Raw genomic sequence first — 6,843 nt, 5'->3', positions numbered from 1 at the left:
GTTTAATAAATGTATTGTATAGCGTGTGTGTGGCAGGCTTATAATGATGGCAAAAAACAACATTTGAGAGTGCGCTGACCTTGGTGCTAGAGGGGGTACGCAGCTGGAGGTTGAATGTTTGAAGGGGTACGGGACTATAAAAAGTTTGGGAACCACTGCTGTAGAGGAAGCAGAGAAAGATGTGATTAGACCTTAAACAATGACAGCATTGAACCCATGTAAGTGTTACCACCCAAAGGCTTTGCCAGGACACAGTGGAGACACTCAACAAGATGGTCGCCTTCAGTTTTGCCTGCATTTACTTCTTGTTCATGGGCGTTAAAGTCCTATTGCTCTCCACATAGAAGGTATCCTCCCACCAGGGTGCAACGTCAGTCTCCAGGGGCATGTATGTCTAGAATGTTCAGCTGTCCCATTGTGGAATCCTCCATCAGAAGGTGTGTGGCTTAGCTGGACAGGTCAGACCCATCAGAGTTCTTTTCGCATTAGATCATGTGCCACTGTTCGGGAAAGACTTGAAAAGCATTAAACAGCAAGATTTATTTTATTGAATCTATTTTGAATTCAGGCTGTAACAACAAAATGTGGAATAAGTCAAGGAGTATGAATACTTTCTGAAGGCACTGTATATGTTAGAATGTCTAATAAACACTTGTTGTATACATTAACTGTATTGTTTTGTAAAAAAAAAAGTGTTTAAACTTCACCTGTATGTGGACGATAGTGTTGTCTATGCTATTATCCCACTGTTGATGATGTTCTATCTGAACTAGAAAGTAGGTTGTAGGTTGACCCTCTTTGATGTCAGGTAGGTCAAATCAAATTGTATTTGTCACAAGCGCCGAATACAACAGGTGTAGATCTTACCATGAAATGCTTACTTATGTTAGGTTCTAATTTATTATAGTAAACTTTGGGTGGAGTCTCCTCTTTATCGCTAAACATTGCACTTACTGCCACAGTACTGCCACGTGACCATTTCCCCTGCACTCAGCCCCTCCCAAGCGTACTTATGGCACCCCTCATGTCTCTATTATACCTGATGATTAATAATATAACTACTGCTTAATAATAGTTCAAGCTCAGAAATCCAAACCTATCACTTACGAGCCCTTAACCAACAATGCAGAGTTTTTAAAAAAGTAAGTAAGAAAAGATTAGCTAACGAAAGGAAAAGTAGTGACAATAAAATAACAATAACGAGGCTATACACAAGGCGTACCGGTACCAAGTCAATGTATAAGAGTACAGTTTAGTGTAGGAAATGTAGGTAATATGTACATATAGGTAGGGGTAAAGTAACTATGCATAGATAGACAGAGAGAAGCAGCAGCATGAGTGAGGAGTGTGAGGGAATGTGTGTGTGTGTGTGTGTGTGTGTGTGTGTGTGTGTGTGTGTGTGTGTGTGTGTGTGTGTGTGTGTGTGTGTGTGTGTGTGTGTGTGTGTGTGTGTGTGTCAGTGTAGTATGTGTGGGTGGGCGGTTAGAGTCCAATGAGTGCACATCGAGTCAGTGCATTTTTTTTTAACATCTAATAAGGGGGTCAATCCAAATAGTCTGGGTGGCCATTTGATTAACTGTTCAGCAGTCTTATGGCTTGGGGGTAGAAGCTGTAATGAAGTCTTTTGATCCTAGACTTGGCGCTCTGTTATCCCTTGCCGTGCGGTAGCAGAGAGAACAGTATGACTTCGGTGGCTGGAGACATTGACAATTTGTAGGGCCTTCCTCTGACACCGCCTGGTATAGAGGTCCCGGAAGCTCGGCCCCAATGATGTACTGGGCAATACGCACTACCATCAAATCAAATCAACTTTTATTGGTCACATACACATGGTAACCAGATGTTAATGCGAGTGTAGTGAAATGCTTGTGATAAATAAATAAAAATGACTGCATAGTTTCCTAAGGACTTGAAGCGAGGCGAGGCGACATGTAACACCTTGGATGCCGAGCAGTTGCCATACCAAGCAATGATGCAACCAGTCAGGATGCTCTCGATTGTTCAGCTGTAGAACTTTTTGAGGATCTGAGGACCCATGACAAATCTTTTCAGTCTCCTCAGGGGTGAGCATTGTCGTGCCCTCTTCATGACTGTCTTGGTGCGATTGAACCATAATAATTTCTTAGTGATGTGGACACCATGGAACTTGAAGCTCTCGACCTGCTCCACTACAGCCCCGCTGATATGAATGGGGGTGTGCTTGGCCCTCCTTTTCCTGTAGTCCATGATCAGCTCTTTTGTCTTGCTCACATTGAGGGAGAGATTGCTGATCTCCTCTCTATAGGCTGTCTCATTGTTGGCGGTGATCAAGCCGCTGATATGAATGGGGGTGTGCTTGGCCCTCCTTTTCCTGTAGTCCATGATCAGCTCCTTTGTCTTGCTCACATTGAGGGAGAGATCTGATCTCCTGTCTATAGGCTGTCTCATTGTTGGCGGTGATCAAGCCTATCACCGTTGTGTCGGCAAACTTAATGATGGTGTTGGAGTCGTGCGTGGCCACGCAGTCATGGGTGAACAGGGAGTACAGGAGGGGACTAAGCACGCACCCCTGAGGGGGCCCTGTGTTGAGGGTCACTGTGGCAGATGTGGTGTTGCCTACCCTTACCACCTGAGGGGGCCCTGTGTTGAGGGTCACTGTGGCAGATGTAGTGTTGCCTACCCTTACCACCTGGGGTCGGCCCGGCTGGAAGTCCATGATCCAATTGCAGAGGGAGGTGTTCAGTTCTCGAGTCCTTAGCTTAGTGATGATTAGCATTCTCAAGTAGGTGTTCCTTTTGTCCAGGTGTGAAAGGGGATGATGATGTTGATGTGGTTGATCATCATCATCTGTGATGATGGTGTTGATGTTAGCCACGACCAGCCTTTCAAAGCACTTCATGGCTACAGACGTGAGTGCTACCGATCGGATCTCATTTGGGCAGGTTACTTTGGCATACTTGGGGACAGGGACTTTGCCATAGGTCTGCTTGAAACATGTCGGTATTATATACTGGGTCAGGAAGAGGTTGAAAATGCCAGTGAAAACACTTGCCAGTTGGTCAGTGCATGCTCTGAGTACGCGTCATAGTAATCCGTCTGAAATGAAAACTTACAGGATGGTAACTCTCCAGGAACAGGGTTGGAGAGCCCTTCTCGAGGACAATTCAGACTGCTGATTGAGGACCTATTTACTAAAGAATGTGTTTTATTTTTTATGCTTGTGTGCCTTCATAAAGTATTCACACCCCTTGACTTTTTCTACATGTTGTTGTGTTACAGACGGAATTGAAAATGTACAAAACTGTGTGTTTTTTGTCACTGGCATACACATAATACCCCAAAACGTCAAAATGGAATGATGTTTTTCAAAATGTTTAAGATTTAATTAAAAAAGAAAAACTGAAATGTCTTCAGTCAATAAATATTCAATCCCTTTGTTATGGCAAGTCTAAATAAATTAAGGAGTAAAAATGTGCTTAAAAAGTCACGATAAGTTGCATGGACTCAGTTTGAAATAATTGCGTTTAACTTGATTTTGAATGACTATCTCAGCTCTGTACCCCACACATACAATTATCTGTAAGGTCCCTCAGTTAAGAGGTGAATTTCAAACACAGATCCACAAAGACCAGGGAGGTTTTCCAATGCCTTGAAAAGAAGAGCACCTATTGATAGATGGGTAAAACATTTTTTTTTAAAGCAGACATTGAATATCCCTTTAAGCATGATGAAGTTATTAATTACACTTTGGATAGTGTATCAATACACCCAGTCACTACAAAGATACAGGCGACCTTCCTAATTCAGTTGCCGGAGAGGAAGGAAACCGCTCAGGAATTTCACGATGAGGCCAGTGATTACTTTTAAAAAGTTAGAGTTTAATGGCTGTGATTGGAGAAAACTGATGGATCAACAACATTGTAGTTACTCCACAATACTAACCTAATTGAAAAGAAGGAAGCCTGTACAGAATAAAAATATTCCAAAACATGCACCCTGTTTTTTAATTATTTATTTTTTATTTTTTTATTTTGGCAACAGACATATACAACAAAATGCACAATGTGGATCTAGAGGATTTCACTTGAAAGTATTCATTAAAATGCTTGGTCCTCGATAGTAAAAACAATAACACATATAATGATTAAAAGACAAGACAAAATTACAAACAACCATATATACATTTATTTATATTGACATCCTAAAAAGTGGCATTATTCACTGCATTTCTCCCTAACCTTAAAAATCAACCATATTCATTTCACGTTAAAACAATCTATTAATTTCACATCATAATGATCATTCAAATAAATACACCTGACCAGCAGTAGGGGGCACAAGGGGCAGTGGAGTGATTTCCCTTACGCTTCGAACACACCGACTGCGTCATTGCGTTTCGATACACCAGAAGTACATTCATTTCCATTGGAACGCTGCGTTTGCCTTGCGGCATTGCGTTGCAGAGACAGTTGCAGTGCGTTCTGTGTGGTGCATACGTTCTAAGCGTTACTTAGACAACCTTGTCCAAATGAAAAACTTTGCATTTTAAAGCTATTTATTTGCTTGATCTCCAAGGGAAGGCTATTCCATAGAAAAATGCCTGTATGGAAAAATGTGCTCCTTGCGGTACTGTTTGCTCTTGGGATTTTACAAGACATCACACTAGCTCTGGTATTGTGACTGTGTTGGTTATAGACCATATCAATGTGGTTTTTCATGTAACCTTGAGCACGATCATTTAAAGATGTCAAACATATGATTAAGTTTAAGTTGGTCCACTTTGGACTCCGAAGGCAACAAGCCCACCTCCCAGAACTCCTGTACTCCTATGTGGGTCCTAGGGGGGACATTCAGCATATACCTGATTACATTATTTTGCATGACCTGCATTAACTTTTTCAGCTATTTTGATAGCCCACTATACCAAGCAGAGCAGCATAATCAACATGACACAATCAAGGTTGAGACAAGCAGCTTAACTTTAATGTTAAGATATCTAGTGTAACGATATAAACATTTCAATTTGTTTGCCATTATAGAAAGAATTTTAGCAGCAATCAGGTCTCCAGAAAGGAATTGATCTAGGGACACACCAAGATAAGATACACTTGTTTTAGATTCAATCTCCTTGCCTGCACTGTTTACCGTTATCTTGTCAGCCCAAAGCAATCCGTTTTGTTCAAAACAAAATCGATTCAGTTTTTCCCAAATGTGGTGACAATTTGTTCTCAGACAACCAATCTCTAGCAAAATGCAATTCCTTGCTCAGGTTCTCCTCTAAGTAAACTGTATCCTTCCCTGATACCAGTATGACTGAATCATCAGCATAAAGCAAGAGTTTGCACTTTACTGTACCTGGCATATCATTAACGTATATAAGAGGCCCTAAAATTGATCCTTGCGGTACTCCACAGGATATTTCTTTGGCCTCTGACAGAACATCACCAGCAATACATAATTGTGTTCTGTTGGTCAGATAAGACCTAAACCAATTCACTGCTACATAATTTAGACCCATGCATTTCAGTTTCTTCAGGATAATATCATGGTCCAAACTTTAAACTCAGACAAAACAGAGATGCTAGTTCTAGGTCCCAAGAAACAAAGAGATCATCTGTTGAATCTGACAATTAATCTTGAAGGACCTCTGCGTTACTCTGGACCCTGATCTCTCTTTTGACGAACATATCAAGTCTGTTTCAAGGACAGCTTTTTTCCATCTACATAACATTGCAAAAATCATAAACTTCTGTCCAAAAATGATGCAGAAAAATTCATCCATGCTTTTGTTACTTCTAGGTTAGACTACTGCAATGCTCTACTTTCCGGCTACCCGGATAAAGCACTAAATAAACTTCAGTTAGTGCTAAACACGGCTGCTCGAATCTTGACTAGAACCAAAAAATGGATTATATTACTCCAGTGCTAGCCTCGCTACACTGGCTTCCTGTTAAGGCTAGGGCTGATTTCAAGGTTTTACTGCTAACCTACAAAGCATTACATGGGCTTGCTCCTACCTATCTTTCCGATTTGGATCTGCCGTACATACCTACACGTACGCTACGGTCACAAGATGCAGGCCTTACTGTCCCTAGAATTTCTAAGCAAACAGCTGGAGGCAGGGCTTTCTTCTATAGAGCTAAAGTTTTATGTAATGGTCTGCCTATCCGTGTGAGAGACGCAGACTCGGTCTTGATCTTTAAGTCTTTATTGAAGACTCATCTCTTCAGTAGGTCCTATGATTGAGTGTAGTCTGGCCCATGAGGGTGAAGGTGAACGGCACTGGAGCAATGAACCGCCCTTGCTGTCTCTGCCTGGCCGGTTCCCCTCTCTCCACTGGGATTCTCTGTCTCGAACCTTATTACGGGGGCTGAGTCACTGGCTTACTGGTGCTCTTCCATGCCGTCCCTAGGAGGGGTTCGTCACTTGAGTGGGTTGAGTCACTGACGTGATCTTCCTGTCCGGGTTGGTGCCCCCCCTCGGGTTTGTGCCGTGGGGGAGATCTTTGTCGGCTATACTCGGCCTTGTCTCAGGATGGTAAGTTGGTGGTTGAAGATATCCCTCTAGTGGTGTAGGGGCTGTGCTTTGGCAAAATGGGTGGGGTTATATCCTGCCTGTTTTGCCCTATCCGGTGGTATCGTCAGACGGGGCCACAGTGTCTCCCGACCCCTCCTGTCTCAGCCTCCAGTATTTATGCTGCAATAGTTTGTGTTGGGGGGGCTAGGGTCAGTCTGTTATATCCGGTGTGAATTTAAGTCTCTCTCTCTCTCTCGCTCACTCGACCTGAGCCCTAGGACCATGTCTCAGGACTACCTGGCCTGATGACTCCTTGCTGTCTCCTGTCCACCTGGTCATGCTGCTGCT

Source organism: Salvelinus sp. IW2-2015, unplaced genomic scaffold (genome assembly GCF_002910315.2).
Source record: "Salvelinus sp. IW2-2015 unplaced genomic scaffold, ASM291031v2 Un_scaffold2304, whole genome shotgun sequence".
Lineage (NCBI taxonomy): Eukaryota > Metazoa > Chordata > Actinopteri > Salmoniformes > Salmonidae > Salvelinus > Salvelinus sp. IW2-2015.
Note: the sequence above shows the minus strand (reverse complement) of the source record.